Here is a 21,100-nt window from a genome sequence, read left to right on the forward strand (position 1 = left end):
AAAACATCAGCTTCCTTTTGCACGGGCCAGTAGGAGTGTGTGCAGGCTTAGCTTTCTGCAGGCTCTGTGTGCAGAAGTCCCACTGTGGCATGCTGGGGTAGAGCACAAAGTTCTGGTTGCTCTTCTGCTTTTATAAAGGGAAGACTGCAATGGAGACCCACTTGCTGTGCTCTGCCACATTTGCAGTGTGTGGGCTACTCATGTGAGTTAAGGGAATTGAAAGATGTTAAATGGTATTTACAAAGCTTTGCAAGCAGCAGTGGGTTTTTTTTTTACTTATTTTTACATAGGTGTCAGACAATAAATACTGTTCTAAGTGCTGCCCGAGTACAGCACCAGAATAAAAGCTGAGTTTTTATTCTCCAGTTGAGCAGAATAAATGTAGATGTCAGCTTTGGGGTGTATTCAGAGAGGAATTTGCAGATTACTGAATGCGCAGAGGAGCTCTGCTGTAAGCGCTGTTGTTAAGGCACTGAGCTGTGTGCCCAGCTCTCCTCCAGGTATTGCTTGTAAGTATTTATTCCTGGTGAAAAACTTGCAAATTACCTGGCAAGGTAAGGCTTTTCTTTCTGATACAGCTATTTTCTGTGTTGCAAGGGCAGGTGGCCTCAATGTGTAGTTTGGGTCTCTTCTGCTGTTACAGCTATTGGGCATGGTTTTATTATCTATTGGTAATTAGCAAACAGCACTGCATGTTTATTCCCTGATTGCTGCTTATTTATTCTCTGCAATCAAACTGAGTCCTTTGGTTTCCCTTCCAACAAGAAGTGGTTATCTTTACTAAGCTTAAAGGGCAGCGTTGGGTTAGGTCAGGTTGTGTTGGTGAGGTGCTCAGGGCTGAAGCTCTGCTGCCTGCCTGGAGGTGGGAGCTTCAGCTGGAGCTAACTGCAGGCAGGATGCAGAGCTGTTGAGGTAGCTTAGGGCTGCTGAGGCCACCAAAGGCTTCTGCAAGGTCAGAGGAGCTGAGAAGGCCATGCTGAGCACTGCTGAATGGCCTAAAGCCCACGCTAGCTTGGGAAGACCCAGGAATAAAAACCACAGGAGCTATGTGTGCTTTCCCTCTTCTTTCCCTTTCCTGGGCATCTGCTTCTGCTAGCTCTCCTCTGGTTGCTGAAGGTGGAGTCTTTAGGCACGTGAGTTTTGAAACGCTTGGTGTTCAGAGAGTTTGTCTTCATTGTTCTAATTGTTTCAATAGCTTCGGCTAAAGGTCTGCAGTGGAAGAGAATGAAATACTGAGCGGTGATTTAAAAACAAATAGACAAAAAATCCAACCAGAACACGGTGTGTACCTCAAGATTGCTCATGTGTTTCAGTTGGTAGAAACGTGATGCCTCCTAGGAGGGAAGGCGAGCCTTTCTCCAGACAAAACTTGTGATCACTGACGTGTTGGACTTGGAATAGAAGTGTTGCAGGTTTCTGTGCCAAAGCTGCTCACTCGTGTTGATGTCTCCTGAAGAGACCTCCCTGCACACCAGAAATGATCTGCAGAGACCTCATTTTTCCATGTGGGTGTGGAGCACATTGAATGAGAATGTGCTGACCCAAATGTGCATTGGTCCAGGTCTGATGGGTGACTTTTCAAGTAAGGCTATGTATGCCACCAGCCCAATTTCTCGCCATGGAAGCTTGATGTGAGTGTTGTTCTTGCTCTTAAGGTTTGTTCCATCATCTAATACCAGTGGGAAATTTCTGACCCCTCTTTCAGTGCTGGATGGCACAAAGACTTCAAAGTGGGATAGCATCCATTAGGTTGGAATTTTAGTATTGCTCCTGTGCATTAAATTCATACAACTCAAACCTTAAGTTCTTTTTTTCTCCAGTATTATCCAGAGGTTTGTGCTGCTAACTGGCAATAAAGTAATAATGAGGTGAAGTACAAAGATCCCAAAACTGTGTGCATACCACCTGTGAGCCCTGTAAAGAAGGGTTCTGTAGCATCACTTTCATGCTGTGATGGAAGCAGTGTCCTCTGGGAGCTGAGCAGCATCTGTGGAGTACCCTGAATTTTCTAGTGCTAGGCTTTTGAAATCGTCTCTCTTGGCTCCCACTGCCACAGGTCCCCAGGACCCACTGAGGACAGGAAGGATCTGGCTGTGTGTGTTAAGGTACAAATATCCATTGTTGAGGTGCCTTCGGGGATGTTGGTCCTGCCTGGGAGCCTAAAACAGGAAAGCTGGCTTCTCAGCTGCACTTCTCTTGGAAAGTAATGGGGAAGAATACCTTGCAAGGGTGAAAGCTTCTATATTCCCGTCCTTCCATTTTTGGCACTTTAAAATAGAGATATTCCTGAGGAGGGTGGCACGGTGGGAACTGGGGCATCCTCATGGACTGTTTCCCCCTTCGTGCTCCCGTAAGCTCAAGGTTTGGAGTTCAACATGTACATCTCCAGGCCCGGTGAGTGCCATCGAGGAGATGTCACAGGAAACTCACCAAGTGTCGGGAGGTACTAATTAAACACACAGAAGCTTAATTACCTGTCAGAAGCTGGAAGGGGTCTGTCTTGTGGTTTAGGAAAGCCTCTTTCATCCTTCTTTCTGTAGCAGAAGAGATGCGCTGCGCTGTGTTCTGCATAATTTGAGGCTTTCTGAACGTGGCTACCACGATAAACTTGTGCTCCAACCGGGCTGACCACATATTCTCACTTGTAACCATTGCTATTTGTACCACAAGAGGTGGCATTTCGTGCCATGTCAAACATGATTCCTGGTTTCTAGTCCAGATCTGCCACATGCTGCAATCATGTATTGGGTCCTCCCCTTACTTTGAGTTTCTCTGTGCTTTGCTGAAGCGATCTTGCTGCCAGGTGGGATTTCTGGGTGAGCAGCCCAGCATCATCAGCACGCTGCCAGGTTGGACAATGGGCTCTACCTTTTGAGCTTGGAATGCTCTTGTGAGGCTGGAGCGCCTGTGGTGAGGCACTGCTACATGAGGCTGGGAGGAGTGGTGGTTGCTGTGCTGAGAGTTGAAAGGTCTGGCAGCAAATGTCTTGCACGAGGTGGGGATGGGTTTTTGGGATTGGCCCTTGCCAGCAGGAAGTTGCAGAGATACTCTGGGGATTTTCTTGTGTTACACTTTGACTCCTCCATACTGTGCCAACATTGTTGTTCTTCCAGCAGAGCATGAATAATAACTAACCTCTAGCTTAGCAGAGTGTGAAATGATCTATTTACTCTAGCAATAGTCCAGCTTCCTTGTTGGGAGGTGCCGATTCTTAATGAAAATTGGTATTAAGGTGAGGATGCCAAGTCAGTCTTTGGTCAGGGATCCCTGATAGGAATTTGTATGTGTATTTCTGTCTTCCTCTGAAGTTTAACCAGAGCATGTTCAAGGTGGCAGAAGAGCAAGCTTCCCCATGTGCTCAGCATTGAAATACAGGAACTGCCTCATGAATGGGATGCTCCTACCCTTTGCCCAAGTAGCCCAATGCAGTTGCAATCCCTTCTCACTGCACACAGAGAACCTGACAATTTTCTAGTTCTTTTAGGCTTGGTTTGGGACAAGTTTGTCCAGTTCTTACTTGCTTTAACGTTTGACCCAGTCAAAACACTTAAAACATGAGCACAGGGTAGAACTGAAGTTTACCTTAAGTGCTTTCTAATAAGCATAGTATTAGGAGGCATACTCAACCCAATGCCTTTTCATATTAGGAGAATGGAATGGCTGAGTGCTGAAGCTGTAGAGCAGGTGCCTGGCTTCATTCACACTTAGTATTGGTAATTGTAGGTGAGGATTAATAATGGTGCCTGCTGTGAGACTTCTGAAGTCTCGTGCAATGCCATTGAGCAATCCTCACAGCTTCTTGTATAGAATTGAGGAATGACACTGGAAGAACGTGTGTATGACTTGGGCTGGACTGACAAGAAGTTTATAAGAGTACAGGCAGAGGTAGAGCAAAATCCTGTGTGCTTGAATCAAAGCAGTGCCTCTAGGACACTCAGTGATGACTCTGGTGTATTTGTTCTTCACATTGGAGACAGCAAAAATACTCTCCTGGCTGATGTGCTGGAGCAAGTGATAGGCATCTTCTGCTGTGGCTGGGATAGAGGGGTCAGCAGTTACAGAACAGGCAGTTGGAGAGGGCAGTATGGACCCTTAATCTTCTACCCCTGCTTTCGTAGTTGTGAAAACACAAATAGAAGAGCAAGCTCTGCACACTCCTGTGTTTTGGGAGCCGGTTGCTCATAGCCCATTGCAAAGCAGCATGTCTGGGAACCCCTCTTGTACGTGGCTGACAATTTTTTCACAACTTGAAGTTATTTTTTTTCAATGACTTTTGTCAGAACAATCTATGCCTTCTCTGCAAGGGAAGCTAGTTGCCTCTGTTCTGTGTGCAGGACAGAACAGCCTGTATCTGCTCATTCACAGCAGAGCTTTCCAAACAGTTTCATTTTAGTTCATCCTTCACATCCCTGTCACAGAGGCTGTGTGCTCTGAAGGGTGTTGCTTGAGGAAAAAGGCACAAACAACAGCAACAAAAAAAAACATGTGCTTCCTTCTGACCACAGCACCTGGAGCGTGGCAGGACACGCAGCCAGCCCAGGGATGCTGCCTCGTGATTTGGGAACCTGTTTCCCAAGGTGGGGGAATGCTGTTTCCCAGAGAGACAAAAAACATCTGTAGTTGAAGAAAGCCCTGTTGCTAAAGTACAAACTGTAGCACAGAAAGCTGTTCGTTTGCTGAGTAAGAAGAAATACTAGAATTTTTCTGCAAGTGATGTTGGCTCAATTTTGTCTGCCAGTATGCTTGGAGCTTGGTGTTCTAGTTTTAGCTGTTACATTTAGTTTTAGCGTTACCTTTCAACTTTCTAAAATGTTTTCTCTTGCCTTCCAGTTTCGCTACAGATATGACTGGCTAGCTGCTGTGCTGCTCCTATGCCCCAGCACTCACTGCCCTGTGATTTCAGATAACAAACACAAGAAGTGATTCACAAAACAACTGGTGAGTACCATGGGGCTTTGTATTCTGGGGGGTCTTAGCATGCTATCCTTATCTTTGCTCCTAAGAAGTATCTGGTGAGTCTATGGAGAGGTGCCAGGAGACCAAATGCAAGTTGTTCCGTTCTTATTTCTGTTTTAGTGTATTTTTCTCTCAGTTTTGCCAGCATTTTTTTTTTACCTGAAGTATGTGTGAGCTTACATCTCTGGTCTACTTTTCCTAGCTTCATTTTTAGAAGTGTGAGTGTTGAGCTGAAAAACTGGGTAATTGCCATGCTGCCTGCCAACTATGAGTGTCTTCAGCAGGGAAACCAGGCAGGATAAGTCCCAAAGCTTTTGTGAGGAGATGAAGCTTCTCAAAACATGCTTTAACTTTGGTAACGAGGTACCAGGCTGGTGTGCTCTATAAATTTGCTCCAGTGTGACAAGTAGAATATGGGCTGGGTTGCCTGTTTTGTTAGTGCTCGCCTCTGGGACAAGCAGAAAACTCAAAACTGAAGGTGTTGAGGATTTTCCTCTTCTGAAGAGAGAAGAGAAAGCAGAAGTATGTTTGGCTTTCATTAACCATGTACTAGTGTACAATTTCATTAACCATGTACTAGTGACCAAAATAAACCAAACAAAAAAAGCACGTGCATTAGGTGGATGAAGGTGATGACTTAAAGAGAGCAGTGCATGTCTCTCTGCTTGGCACTTGTTTCCTGGGGGTGTTGGTAAGGAGTACTGCAGGGGTGGCACAAGACTTGCTTCTGTTTAGAGTTTTAATTGTCTCATCCTTTTGGAGTGCTGTTTCTACTTCTGGACAGAATGAATTCAGAAAACAAATGCTCTAAATTGTAATTTGCATTTTAAATTTTGTACGCAGCCTTATGAGCCTTTGACTTTTAGTAATTTCAGTGGGAGAGTGGGGGAGACAAATGGAAGGACGGCAGTTTGCAACTGTCGGTAGCTTCCAGAGTGGAGGAGAAATTGGTTTTCAATTTTGCTTGATATGGTATGTCCAATAATTTTGCAGTTTTGCTCCCTGAAAGTAATCTATCTTTTTTTGTGTGCCAGTGGCAGGAATGCTGTTAACAGTGTGAAAAGTGTTTAGTTGGAGCAGTTCAGGCTGATGCTTTTAACAACTTAATATAAATGCAGCAGAGACTGTAGGCATCTGACTCTGCTTCACTCTTTTTGTATTGTTTTGTCTTAAAGATAAGCCCCTGAAGTCTGAAGCAGCCCGCTTTGTTGGTTGGTGCTGTGGAAGGTGCTGCCGTGACAAGTCACTGCCTTGTTTTTCGTCTTCTCTGCCTGTATGAAGTCTGGGATCTTGGGAAGGTTTCTATCAGATGAAACTGTTTCTTTTTGGTTTGGGATCATAGTGTGCTTTTCCACTTGGGAGAAGCTTCTGCCCGACTCACAGTGCTTACCTTCTTCCTCCCTTGCTTGCTTTCTGTTTCACCACTGGCAAAAAGATGTAGATTTCTGGCACAGACTGTTAGGCAATGGGAACACTAAATCAGTCATCCAAGTGCATGTTTTTTTAGTTGTTGATGGTGCATTACTGAAATTCCTTATCATAGAATTACAGAATGGCTTGGGTGGAAGGGACCTCAAGCATCATCAAGCTCAGCCCCCTCAGGTCCAACTGATGCCTTATCAATTCCAAGACATTGAGAAGCGCTGTTTGCCTCAGCCACGATCTTGCTCCCAAGCTGCCTACACTTGTGTCCCTTTCCTGCATCCTGTCTTATCTTTTTGTGTACTTTAACTTTTAAACTAGCTCTGGTTTTCCCATTTCACAACTCCATTCCCCCATGATCCTCTGCAAGTCAGCACCATACTTGTGTCTTCATCTGTAAGACCTCTGTCTCGAGATCCCAAAGCAGCCTGACTTCTTCCCAGTCCCTGTGAAACCTGTGCTAGGCTCTTCTGCTTGCTCATCTATGCTATGAAAACAGGCTTATGAGTCCATACAAGCGAGTGGCCACTGAATCTGCTGTGCTTCCCCCCATTGTGCTCAGCAAACCTGCCATGTCCCGTCTGGGAAGTCTGGCTTCAGAAAGACATCTTTCCTGGATGGCATGGATGAACAAGAGCAGCAGAAGCTGATTTAATGGTGAAGTTCCTGGATTAAAGGGTTGTTAATGTTTAATCTTTGTTCTATTCCGTGAGTGCTTTTCTGCATAGCAGTAGATCCAGCACGTGCTAGTATGTGATGGAGCGGTGCTGGACACGCTGTGCTGTCTGAGCATTTGGAGTGGATTGCAGAGCACACATCTCCATGTAAAAATCCATCTGGATCCAAAATTTTACTGTTGATGTCAAGGTGGGGAGAGGGCAGTGAAAGCTGTGAGTGCCTCTGCTGTTCTGTGGCTGCGCACGGAGTGGTCCTGATGATGTGTGGTAGCTAAAATATCCTTCTGTACGGGAAGCTTTCTAGTTGTATTAGTCATCCATCAAGCTTCTGGATTATTTAAGTGCTGAAACTTTCCTCAAAGAACAGCAGTATCTATTTGTAGAAAGGTACATCGTGTGAAGTGCAATTCCAGTATATTAGAGTTACGCTGCTTGAGATGTTCTCAGGAATGCTGCATCTTCTGTTGTGGGACTTTGTGATCTGTGAGGTCCGTACCAGAGGTCTGTAATCATAGAAGGCTTCAGGTTGGTCTTGGGCACACCAATAGTGCTGCCATTAGGGTTCCTTCTCAGCTCCGAGCCAGCAGTTGAGCAGTATGCAGTTGGTCTGTTTGGTGCTGGGTGCAGGATCTGACAAACCCAGAGGAAAAAGGAACAGTGGCCAAAAAGATGCTTGGAGTGGTGCAGGTAAAGTATCATTCTGCTACATGTGGAGGCGGCCAATCTTAATGTCCCAAACCAGTTTTTTTTATTTATTTAACTCTTCTCGGGGTCTTCTGAGTTGATCAGAGTCTTGATTAGACATGATCTGAGTCTTGAAATGCCTGGAGCTGAACTGGTCCTCTCCTGAACTGCAGTTCACCTGACCCTAGCAGAGGTGTTTATGGAACATTTTTGGGACAGCTGCTAGCTGGAAGGTTAATTGCAGCACAATTGTATTTCCATCAACTTAGTAAAAACTTGAATGCTTGTTGCTTTTGAATTTTTATGCTGTACTGCATACCAGCTAACTTCATTGTATTCTAACCCAAAAATTAAGCACTGTTTTGTGTAACATTTGAAATTCATAGGCTGGCAAAACACTTGTTCTTGCTTGTGCAGTCTGTGTTTTATGTAACTCATTATTTTTGCTCAAGTGTTGCAGATAGTCTGTTTCCTCTAGCAACAGCCACCAGATGTTTAGCCGAACAAGACTTAATTCTTTAAAATTGACCTGTAAGAAATGTGTGAAGGCGAACGTGGGGGTGGAACAATTGTATGTCAGCATGGTTTCCATTTACACACTAAGAACCCGGTGCGAGCCTTGCCGTTTCATTTGAGCAAGGATGGATCCTTATTTTTTGTGCTATGCTGCAAGGCCATGCTTGTTAATGCTCCCATAAATGTGCTGTTTTAAGGCTGGGGGAAGGGAATCAAGCTATCTAATGAAGACTAACATCACTTGGGCAATTAGCACCGCGTGGGCTGAGTCTGGTTGATCTGCTGCTCTGCCGATCCTGCTGCGAATGCTGGTTGTCAGCTGGACTTTGTATGTACCTGTGGTCAACCTGTCAGGAGGCAGATCCAGCTGTATGGGGAACTAAATCCTGCCTCGCTTTCTTTAGTGGGTGAAGAGAACGTCCCAGTGTTTCATGAGCAATAAAGGTAGGACAAGGGGTGATGACTTGATAGGGTGTGCTTAGATTAGGTGTAAAGAAGAAATAATTAAGAGGATGGTGAGGCCCTGGCAGTGCTGCCCAGGGCTGTGCTGCCCCGTCCCTGCAGGCGTTCAGCGCACCTGGTGTCAGCTGAGTTAGTTAGAGGTGCCTCTGCTGGCAGTGAGAATGATTTAGTCCCAGTGATTCTTCAGGGCACAGTGCAGGTACTCCACTCGTTCATTTAGGAATTCCAGCCTTCATTTTGGTGCTTATTCAAGAATCCTGGATGCCCCCCACAGAACTGTCGCACAATGTCAGGAGGAGGTGACGTGAATCTCCATTTCTCCTAGTAGGATACGAGGCTGGCGCTTGCAGTAATACCTTGAACTCTTAGCTCCTGTACTGCTTGCATCAGGTTTGTTTTCAATCATTTCCAGAGCTAGTGCATGATGATACAGTAAGGCTTTGCTAAAGTGAGCTTGTGAGTGACGTGCTTTTGGGCTCCTTGCTGGGTTTTACTGCGGTCACCTGCTGTTGTCATCTTGGCACAGTGAGCTGCGTTTGTTTCTCCTTTAGCTCTATCCTAGATAGCTCCTTTTTGAAGTGTTATTGAATTATTTTGCTTACTAACTGAAGCTTTCATAATTGAAATACTACGTTGAATTGAAATATCAACTAAATAATTGAAGTTGAGCATTTCCTATCCTGGTGGGAAGGGGAGGGAGGCTGTGCTACATCCCGGCGTTTCAAAAACGTGAGGGTGGGAGATGTGGCTGCAGTTTTAGTGAGAGCTGTTGCTGCTGCAGTTAACACAAATGAAAGCCTTTATGTTCTTGGCATGCTGCTATTATGCAGGATACAAAGAGAGCTACTGAAAATTACCAAACAGGGGAAGCAAACCTCCTCGAGAACATGCATTTATTTTGAGTCGTTCGAAGAATCATAATGTCCAATTGTCTGCAAGCTTCCCAACCGTTCATTTAGTGGAACAGCAGTCTGACAGCTTGCTGGAAAGGATGATAGCATCCCCCTGCAACTCTCCTTTTCTTGTTCGTTTTTATCCTCTCAGTGGGGTTCAGCCAGGAACCTGATGGAAAGCCGCTGCCAAACTTGGGAATGTTGGCCCTCTGTGCTTCCCATTGCTGGGGAAGCTGTCTGTCTGTCCTGCTCGTGGGCACTGTGTTGCAGCTCAGCTTCTGATTGAAGAGTCCTGACCCCAACCTGTGTCTGCTCAGGGCTGGACTTGCTGCCTTCTGCTTAATTCCAGCTTCTCACTTTGCTGCTAAATTGCTAAGGTTGCTGCACTCTGGGCTGACTGTGGGCTGCTGCATGCTTGGGGATGTGGTGGAGCATTCTAGAGGTGCAGTGATTTGGAGCAGCATTTCAGACTTAAGAGGTTTTGGGGAGCTGCTTGGGAATTCACCTTCAGTTAGCCACTAGGAACAGCATGAAACAGATAGAGAATGTTATGGAGATAAACCGATGTCTGTCTGAGAGTGGTTCATGCACTTCCCTCGGGTCGTGAAAAACCTGGAGGTAAATGCTTAATTATTTCACTTGGAAGGCTTCAGAAGTTTTTCTCATCACCTTGAACCTTCTCACTGTGCTTCAGCACTCGCAGCTTGCTGAATATTAAACATGTCACCGTGTATCTGAGCTATGATAAGAACAAAACCAGAAACAGTGCATATGGAGCTTTGACTCGCACCCAAACTCTGTAGTTGTGCTGGCATAAATAGATCCGTGAAAGCTGTTTTCAGACAGTGCAGGGATACTTGGTCTTGCTGATTTTGCTTATGTTGGGGAGGGGGAAAAACCACCAGGAAAAGTGAAGCTAATTAACTGATACAATATGTATCTGCTCACCAGATGGATTAGGTATAAGCTGCTTTCTTACAAACACTTGAACTGAAAAAATTGTCATGCAGTAACTGATCTTTTCCTAAAAACAACACAAAACCTAGCACTAACATGCAGCTACCACAGTAATCCAGGAAATAATTCCCTTCAGAGGTTGTAAAATTGTAATCCTATAGTTTTCTCAACATTCAAGAGTATAAGGGAGGTCGGAAGAGATGCAGGCATCATGTTGCCTATGTTTGGTACCGTTTTGAGGGAAATCAGAGGAGCCCTTGCAGCAGTCAAGCCAGGTCCTTGCAGTCAAGTCAGTGATGAACAGTCCCACTAACGAGCAAGGATTTGCTAGCTGCTCTTGGAACTGGCACCCTTTGGCACAAAGGTCCTGAGCTGTCCTCTGCTGCATCTGAATGTGTGTGCTGTGGAAAAACAGCAAGGGATGGGACAGATAGGGAAAATCTTACCTTCTTCCTAGAAACGCTAAGCAATTTCTAAAGGCACATACAGTTGCTGTTGTCTGCTTTTTATCCAGCAGCGGCAGAAGCTTACAGCCTTGTAGTTTATCACTGTTACAAGTGCAGGTTGGGAAGCTTCTGTAGCTTGTGCTGAGTGTTTGACATCTGAACAGGGCTCCTTAGGCACAGTCAGGCAAGGATCCATCCCTGAAGGGGTTTGAATACGGGTAGGTAGGCTTTCTCTGCTTTGGGAAAGAGGAAAAGGGATAGATAGCTTGCTTGACCTAAGCTGTAGAGCATGACACTGCGAGCTGCAGGTCCCAAAAAGCTACATAAATCCAGAAGGAAGTGGAACAAGTTTACTCAAAGAGAGAGAATAAGTCCAGCCTTGTTGTAATGCTGTTGCTTTGGGTCATGCAACAGTCTTCAAGTCTTTAGCTCCGATACAGAGTATTGCTGTGTTTTTCTATGCTCCTGCAGCGTTGGTCAGACATGCTGCTGTCCATCTTAAGGTGACACCAGGTAGACCCTTGGTGTGTTTTCTCATGCTCTGATTGCTGGCAATGACTTGGTTTTTCTTTTCTTTCATGTACATTGAGTGATTCACAGGGATATTTCTAGCTGAATATGAAATCATTTCCAGGATTCAAAGCACAGAAGTTGACTTCTGACACGTGAGTGATGTACAGCCAAACACTGGGCATGTTGTTTAGACGCTATCAGGAGATGCTGCCCTTCTCCTCAGAAATATGCTCTATTTTTACTTCTTCCCATGCAGAAGAAATGCTTTGCAGCCTGAAGAATTGGTCTTGTTTGTGTAGCTTTCTCAAGGTTATAGTGTTTGCGTGGAATGGAGCAGACGCTGTAATGAAGTAATTCATCTTGGAAATACAGTTTAAAGATGATGCCTTGTATTATGGTGATCTGTAGTTGTGGGAGGCAAGCTTTTCAGGCTCAACTGTTCCTTTATTTCCCTGAAGGTTTGGTGGTGGGAAAGAGTTTGGATGAGAGCTTTGTGCCATTCAGGGAACAGAGACCCTTGGTAGACCAAGCAGTTTGATTTTTCTTGTTGGCTTGGTGGTAAGTCTGCATGAGACAAGGGGAAAAAGAAAAAACAAACCACTTCTTGTTTTAACCTTATGTGCTCTTGTTATTCACAACTGTCCAAGAAAGCATTGGGCTCCCTGTGGAAGACTTTAGCCTCCAGATATTGAAACACTCAAAGCAATGGCCTTAGGAGTTGCTCTCAAGCATTAAGTAGCTTAATGTTCCCAACTTTGCTATTTTTCCCTTTCTTTGGCAGCCTGAAGGGTCACTTCACTACTTAGGAAAGTAGTGGCTTTGGGAGCGGACGATAAGTCTGTCTTAGAGCATGATATTAAAATTAATAGGGTGGAATAAGTTGTCTGTGCTCCATGAGATTGATGCTTGTTAAATGAATGCTAAAGGTCCATGTGAATAAAGCTTCTATCTGCAACTAGTCAAAGGCAAAGCAAGATATGCTTGTCAGGATATGTGTTCCATGGTTACAAATCTCCACAAGCACACATTTTGCATCTCTTAATTCTAAAAGGTACACCCATCTAGACTTAAGTTAAGTTTCAAAGGGCAGAATAGAAGGCTTCCAGAGCCTTTATGCTGCTATGGATAGGAAAGCAAGGCAAGCTGCAGGTTGTCACAAGGCTGTTCTGGAACTTGGAGCAGCAAAATATCAAACTGGGAGGAATTCCTTGAGGTTAATGCTGTAGGTGGGTGACATGGGAAGGCAAGCGTGTTCATCTACTCTAGTTTCCAGTTTAAAAGTCAGTCTGAAGTTCAGGTGTGTTTCATATTTTCTCCAAGTGTATCAGAAACGAGTGACTTCTGCTTGTTGTTCCTTGTGTGTTGTTTATTTCTTTGGGCGTTGGCTTTGGTTTCTCCCCATCTCTAATCCAAGGGAAGCCGTAGGGTTACATCTCTTTATACCAAACTCAGGCCTTAATCTTATCACAGGGACTTGTTTTGGTCCTTGAGAAACCCTGAAGTTTCTCTCGACAGCGTTGCTAATTTTTTAAGCCATCCCAGGAGGGGAAATACAGAATCATGGAGCTGCTCTTACTGTGCTTAAAATTTCCTTGTAATCCACTTTGGATATCAAAGTATTGTACGACCTTTCTTAGCACAAGACTGTACTGCTTCAATGTGACCATCAAAATACTTCTCAGCTTTCCTTGAAGGTCCAGCCCTGCTCACTCGTTCCTTGGCAGTCCTGGTCCTAAGGAATGGCTCTGGAGTTGGCTGCTCAAATGTTCTGTTCATGCAGTCTCAGTCCTTAAATTCTGTTGTTGTTTGGCCTCTTGCCCTAAAATCTTATTCCTCTGGCTTTCACCTTGTGACTTCCCAGAAGAATAGGGCAGGGAGCATCCATCAGCAGCTTATTCCCATGCCCTCCGCATGTTGATCGCGTAACAGAGTTACTGAATGACTGGAAACAGCAGCTTAGGAAGTGTGTCAGTTCTTGGATAACGCAGTATCTGGTAAGGCCCAAGTTGTGAAGCTTTTACTGTGGCTGTGAACAGCTCCTCTCCTTTGTGCTTCACCACATCACTGGGCTCATGCTTTGTTATTTCCTTGGGTGAGGGAGCGTGTGGATTTCTCTCCTCAGCTTTGTCAGAACAGCTGCAGAAATGGAAGAGTTTTTCAATCCCATTTAACAAAGATGTCAATGCATGAATGGGTTCAGAAGCTTGCAAAACAGGAATACTGACACATCTAAGGCCAACACATAAATCTAATTGCTTTAGCAAAATGTTTCTTGCTGACAGTGAGCCTTGACTTCGCTCTTATTCATCCTAGTTGGCCTTTATAGGTACTTGCCTTGCCTTTCCTTCCGAACGGGTTGCCGGACTATAAGTGGGTAGATTTGTTTGTTGTGGCATAATATTTGCTTTACATGGGCATGTGTCAGGTTTACAGCAGACAGAGGATCCAGACTGCAAGCTGTGCAAAGACCTTAGCATCAGGGAAAGAAGAGAACTAGAAGCTGGCTTGTAAATCACCTCTCCGAAACTGAGAAATCTCTTCCACTCCTGCCCCCTGCTCACCTACATGCTGTTTCCTTAAGCTGATGTTGCTACATCAAATGCATGCAAGCCTGAAAGCTTGTGTCAGTGCTGCTTGTTCCTGCTGCTCACAGTCGTTGCTCGAAACTGAGTGTGCTGTAGGTGGGCATCCAGTCCTGTCAGTTCTGATGCAACACGTGGGAGTGCTCCTTTGGGACAGAGGGAATGGGAGGTACCCAATGGTAAAGGCTTGTTTGCTACATCCCATAACCTCTGTGGTGATCCTCCTCGGGCCCAGGGGAGTGTAACTCCTGGTAGAAGTATCTGAACCTCTCAGACCTATGTGTTACAGTGGCTGAGGTTTCTCGTGCTGTTAAAACAGTGTTTGTTGATCCTGGAAACAAGCGTTGCATGGTGCTGGGGGGTGGGTAGCAGTGCCGTTCCCTGCCTGTGCCTCTCACCATGGGTATGTGCGTGGCAGGGATGCTTTGCCTTGCTGTGCAGGGTTCTGCCAGCTGTCCTTGCCCACACTAACACCTTGTGCTGCATCTCTTGGAAATTAACTTCCAGTGGGCACACTCCCCTTTTATCAGCAGCAGGGCAGTGTGATGTCTGGCAACCCTTCTTTATGAACCCGCATTCAGGAAGGTAGAGTGTCTTGTAGCTGGGCTGCTCCTTTGCAGATTTAAATTTATCCAATTATGTGTACTTAAGAAAAGGAGGAAACTCAAGGAGCTTGATAGCGTGTGAATGCAAACAGTGTCAGCCAGATGGGTAGAGCCAAAAGAAAAAACAACCCGCAGAACTTATCCCAAGGCTCTCTGTGAGAAACTGCAGATTACTTGCTGCTATGACGTGCTTTCTCTGTGCCACCCAGACACACTGTGTGAGCAGCATAATGCTGGGCCTGCCAGCCTGCAGTGTGCCTCCCCAATGTTACCTGGCCCCACACAGGCATCTGTGAGTGATATCATGGAGAAGTGGCACAGGTAGAAGAGCGACAGGCATGGTATGGGGCTTGCTGATGCATCCTGAAGAGCCATAGCACCCTTCCAGCACCTGAAAGCTTTCTACCCCCGGTCAGCAGTTGTTCCCTATGGTCCTGGCTGCCTCCTAGCCCTCCTGAGGAGTAACAGGGTACAGATGTTACTCTGGGAACATATGCACCAGCCTGACTGTGTATCATGAGACTGATTGCTCTGCTGAGGAAGCGCAGGGCGTTACGGAGCTCATGTAGGTGCAGCCCATCTCATCATTGGCAGGCACAGAAGGAAAACTGTAACCAGGCCTGTACCTTGCACTGGGAGGAGGCAGCTCAGAGCCGTGCTGCAGAAGTGACCTTTGCTTTGTGTGAAGCAGGAGGCTGGGCTGTTCCTCAGAGCTGTCACAGAGCTGCCAGGCATCTCTCAACCCCCCTGCAAGGGGCTGCGCGTCTCCAGCAGGTATTTTGCTTTGTCTGTGTGTCGTTCTTGGCAGCTTCTCAATTGCATAGACTATCAAAATCAATCTCTTCCGACAGCTAAACTGCTTCATAAGCATACACGGTTGGGAGCCTGAAAAAAAGGAGATCTTTCAGTGAGAAAGGAGGAGGTTATTTTTGATGGGCCGCAAGGGTGCTGCCCTGTTGGATGGGTGCGCTTGGGTTTGAGAGCTTGTTCTGGGACTGTAGCACAGCTGCAGTGAAGACTTCATGGAGTTTTTGTAATTGCAGAATGTTAAGGGAGGGCAAATTGTTAGACTTGAAGCCCGATGCCTGCTGCAGCAGTGCCTTCCATATGGAGCTCTGTCTTACAGACTGTTCCTGGGGTTAGCAAGGCTTGAGGAAGGCGCTACAGACACTTTTACTCAACAATTTTGCTTGCTTGCTTAGTTCTACAAAATCTTTTTGACCCAAGTGAGCTGCATGTGACCCTACAAAGATAGAGGGGAGGAGTAGGGGAGGATGAGGTGCAGGAGCTGCTGCCCTTGCCTGAATGCAGCTCTCAGGTCTGTTTGCTTATGCTCTAGCAGCATATTCTTCAGCCCTAAGTGAGCAGTTTCATAACTGGGAGCACTGGTTCTTTTCTTCCTCAGCTGCCTGGTGCTCTAACCAGCGCGTGGGGCTTGTCCCCTGCTTGCCTCCAGGGGTGTGCTGCAGGCCAAGGGAGCTCTCCCTCTGCCTGCTCTCAGGTACATGGTTTCCTTTTTGAAAAGCAGCTTAGCTGCAAACCAAATAATGTAGGAAACGTTGGTTGGATTCCTGCCAGATGTCTGATGTAATGATACGAAGCAGCAGCACAGCCCTGCGACTGCTGGAAAAGGCAGCGCCTGCAAGGGAGGAGAGGGTGGAGGTTTGTGCTTGAAAATGAAAAGGTGATCCATGCTAAATCACTCAATATTGAGTTCCCTTATGTTGCCTTTTACTACACTATTTGTGTCCCCTATTGGCATCACTCTTGCATTTCTGAAGAGCTAACCATCCCTTACTTCCCTGTGTTGCCCTTCTGTTACCAGCTCTTATGAGGCGTTTCAGGTGACAGGCAGGCAGTGTCCCCTCAGCACATGGGCTGCAGGGTGCTGAGGAGCAGCTCTGGGAGTCCTTGGCCAAAGAGTACCCCACAGCAGCAATGAAGGCACACGGTCCCTCTTACAGCCACGTTTACTTGGACTGATTTCTGGTATTCATCCCTGTAGGGCACACCTAGGCAGGGATTAATCTGCCTGGCTTATTGGTGTGTGTTTTCTCAGGACCTAAATCATCACACAGTTGGATACTAGCATGAAGTTCCCTCTAAAGGGGCCTCCTTTTGATGCACCTTGCTAATTTCATGCCTTGTGCGTGGAGGTGATTTCTTCTGGAAGGTTTTGCTGCTTTGTGTGGTGGTGGAGAGAGCCTCTGGTGAGATCGTTGGTGAGAGTGCTGCACACACCATGGTGATGGCACACCATTACACCCCCATATATTTAGGTTTCAATTCCAGACTGGCTTCCCACATCTGTGGAGCTACCAGGTGCAATATCAGTGATGTTTTCCCCAGCTGGAAGCCTGTTGATGTTTGCAGCTGTGTTCTGGACATGGTACTATCCATTGGGGCACGATGCTGCTTCAGAGTGCTGGCGAGCATCATCCCAGGTCTCTGATTTGCTTGATTGCAGAGGCTGAGATCCTCAGCCTGACCAGCAGCATCTGAAAGTCTTCTTGAGAGACATGAGCCTTGGCAGAGGTTTGTATCCTTCTAATCCAAAGCAACCAAGAGAAGATTGTTCTGCTCATTTGTACTCATCTTTTTGAGGTGCTGTGAGCTTTGGTGGGTCAGAGGAAAGGCAACCAGCTTCTATGGGGCAGCCAGAGGCCTCTGGAGCTGGGAGACTTTTCTCTTACCTGGGGGAACAGCCTACAGCTGTATCCCACCTCCTCACTATTTAATAATGTTTATATACTGAGTGGTGTTTGAATTTATTCTTTCAGAGAAGATGTGTGTACCTGATGAATGCTAGCCCTTAATCCTGGTGCACAGCCAGGTCAAAATGTGCTTCTCAGCACTCTTTGAATTAGTCAGGGCTGTCTTTCAGCTCGAGCTGTGTTTAGCTAGCATGACTCCTACTTGCCCCTCATTATTAAGGGACTGTTGCTTTTCCATGATCCTCTCTGTTCAAGTTCATGAGGACTTTCCTTCTGCTAAGAGGCACTTCCCCCTGCGCATACACACCATGAAAGCTGTGTTGGCTCTGAGTTTAACACCTGCATTTTTTTCTGAGCAGAAGAAAATCACTTAATGGTTTGAATGGTGCAAAGGAGGGCTGTTTTTTTTGTTGTTGTTGTTGTTTTTTGCATGTAGCTGCCAAATCACCAGTCTTCTCAAGCTTCCCCAGCATGTCTGCAATTCATCCTCCAGACTGCTTCTCCTTGCCAGGCAGATGAAACAGTCACAGGCTATCAAGGTGCATCTGTGTTAAGTTCAGCTGTCAGGCTGCAAAAGCAGCGCTGCTCCCAGTGATCCCAGCCTGCTCCAGAGCTGAAGCTGCTTAGTGGTTTCATCAAGGACTTTGCTTTGTATTTCCTTGCTGGTATCAGTAAGTGCAAATTACTCTGTTACACCCATCAGCTGCTATTCACCATCGGAACACCTAAATTTGCCTGACGTGGGCTATTTCTTGAAGATGCAAGTGAATGTCAAGAAGTGGCCTTGGTAGACTTGACTGTTTCTTCTCCAGAACTGTTACTTGAAGGGAAGCAAGTGGTGTAGATGTACCTGGAGCTTTCGTTTTGCTCTTAGGTAACCTGAAAAAAAAGTAGGGATATATGTGGTGTTTAGATATCAGAGAAGAGAATGTCTGCTGAGTTCTCATCCTGCACTGGCTCTGCTGTAGACTTTTCACCTCTGCCGGTTTTTTCTCATTTCCTCTATAGCATCCTCGTAATTACGTTTCCTGGAACCTGATCTTGCCCGATCTGTTTTTGCAAGCACACGATATCTCAGACGTTGGGCTTTTGCTGGCTTTGAGAGCCGTACAAAGACGGGCTGGCTACTGTCATCTCAAGGTGCAGCTCTCTGAAGCTATGTGTGTGCAGGATCCCTGGTAGGGCTGCAGTGTGCAGCTGCGTGTGGGCTGAACACCTGCGCTGTTCAGAGGTGCTTGTTGCTTACAAGTGGGGATCTGGCAGTCTGTCAGGCCTTTGTGCAGAGGGCTGCATGTCTGGCTCCCGCAGCCAGCCTCAGAAGGTAGCTGTGGGCTTGTCTTTGCTCTTTTCTCCCTCTTCCCAGCTGAAGTAACAACAAAAAGAGCCTCATTTCATATGGGGATTTTTTTCTTTATTTTAATAATTCAACAGTTCCAGCATTGTGCAACTCTTTGTGAAGTACATTATCTCACTTTCTGGCAGATCCTGGTTTGTAGCACTTCGTGTATGAATATGCATACATGGCTGCTGCATGGCTTCACCTTGAGTGGGGAAGGGGAGCTGATGCATCCAGCTTGCATCACACAAACCACTTCTCTGAGAATGGTCTGGTTCTTGAAACAAGACTCTGCATGTGGAATAACTAAATTACTTATTTTCCCAGCATAACATTCCTGGCTTTCATGTTTAACTTGTATAAGGGCTTCTGAGAACAAAATTTGGGACTTAGTGAATGTAGAGGATGCCAGGGCTGCTCTTGGTGAGATGATAAACAACCAGCCCAAGACTTGCATGCAGAAACAACTTGCCAGCACGTTTGTTTGAGGATGATGTGATCAATATATTTTAGCAAGGATCTTCAAGGAGAAGACTTTATGGAAAGGACTTCAAGTGAGTTCACTTCCCAAGTGTTGAGAGTTCATTTGGGTTCATCCATTTGTGAAAACTGGAATTGTAGTGTGTCAGATTGACAGTCCTGTGCATTCGAGAGTAAGGAGTGGAGATAGTGATCTGCAGTTGTCTGTCCTTCTCCCTTCCCAACAATTTAGACTTAAATACTATTTATACACCTCACCTTTTTTTCTGGTCTGTGAAGTTTTGAGCAAAACTGCATAAGCTGAACATGAAGTCATTTGGCCAAACGATTGAACAGAAATGACTTCTTGTGGTGTTTAAAAGGCATCTGCAACCTTCAGGTTGGACAGAACTTCCCAGGTATGGGACATGGGGCACAACGTGCACTTACCAGCTTTGATGCTGCTACCAACTTTAAACTGCAGCTGAGAATTTTGACCTACTTTTTCAATTTTTTCTGTTGTTTTTCACAGCGTTGATGATGCTAAACCGGGTCACTCTAATGCTGTTTGGGGATGCCGATCTCTTCTGTGATGGGAGTTTGGATGCAGCTGGGTACTTGAAATACATTCCCATGGTAGGAACCTTGCTGGGGAATCAGCATCTCCTAGCAGGTGTAGGAAAACCAGAAAGCTCTGGAGGGGAGGAAGCAGACGATCAAAAAAAGGGCATATTTTTCATGACTGTAGGGAATGAAGACTGAGCATTAAGGCCAGAGTGGATGGGCACTGGGCAGCCCGATCTAGTACTCGATCTAGTGGCTGTCAGCCCTGCCTGCAGCAGGGGGGTTGGAACTACATGGACCTTGAGGTCCCTTCCAACCCAAGTCTTTCTATGATGCTGTGATTCTGTGGTTCACCTTCTGCACCTTCCTTTCCTACTTGCTTGTGCCAACAGCCAAGCACCACAGCAGGATCCTCCTTTAGGTTGTCTGTTAATTTTACCCTTAGGAACGGGGCAAATTACTGTCTCTTTTTTGTTTTTTTTGCTTGTCAGTACCACAGAGACTCTGTGCCCATGGCAGGGGGCTGGAACCTAGATGATCTTCAGGGTCCCTTCCAACCCAAGCCATTCTATGATTCTAAATGAGTCGTAAGGTGGCTTTGGAGAAAGAAGTTATTCTTGGGCCAGTTGCTGAAGGTTTTAGATTTTGCACAGAATGAGCCTGGAAGCTGGTGACCTCATATATCATCTGTTTATAGCATGTCAGTTGAGAGCCCTGGAGGATTTTGTAGTCTTTGAAGTCATGTAGGAAAAGCAGATCTTGTCTGGAAAACATTCTCCAGATCAAGAGATCTACCAAAAGTACTGCATGTGTGCATAGGGTGGACGTTGGAAAATGCAGCGAGAAAGCACGTGTGGCTTGTCCTAAAGTACGAGTTGTGGAGTTGCTTTGAGAAATGGGATGGCTGATCTCATCCCACTCTGTATGAATACAGGAACTCCAACAGAATATGGAGCTTTCTTCAGAGTCTGGGCTTAATGAGAGGAAAAAGGATCGGAGTGAACAGCTTCCACTTGGTGAACAGATTTCCAGCCCAGCTAGTGTTTGCAGACTCGTGCATTTTTGTATCCTTTGTGAATCAGAAATACCCACAGACCTGCATCAAGCCTGCTTGATTCAATTTGAGGAAAGGGGAATCCGCTTGAAGTATCAGTTTGGACAGATATTTTCTGAATTTGTGCCACAAAGCAGATCAACAGCCCTTGTTCTTATCTCAGAGTTCCTCAAGTAGGTCAGGGAAATTTCCAATGCATGGCAAGCAAGTTGTGCTTTTGGAGGGTAGAAGTAAATGCTGCTCTGACTTGTTTGCACGGT

At 45.9% G+C, this 21,100-nt stretch overlaps 1 protein-coding gene across 24 annotated transcripts in view; it reads left to right on the plus strand.

Moving 5' to 3' along the window:
- Window positions 1-21,100, plus strand: part of CSNK1G1 (casein kinase 1 gamma 1) — an 87,675-nt gene that overhangs the window by 14,876 nt on the left and 51,699 nt on the right. For 12 of the 24 annotated variants that reach the window (NM_001005800.1, XM_046898984.1, XM_025153823.3 and 9 more), the window contains 1 exon segment: window positions 4,831-4,938. The gene's annotated coding sequence lies outside the window, so the exon portion shown is untranslated. 24 annotated transcript variants of the gene reach the window in all.

The sequence above is a fragment of the Gallus gallus genome, chromosome 10 (assembly GCF_016699485.2).
Source record: "Gallus gallus isolate bGalGal1 chromosome 10, bGalGal1.mat.broiler.GRCg7b, whole genome shotgun sequence".
In the NCBI taxonomy this organism is placed as follows: domain Eukaryota; kingdom Metazoa; phylum Chordata; class Aves; order Galliformes; family Phasianidae; genus Gallus; species Gallus gallus.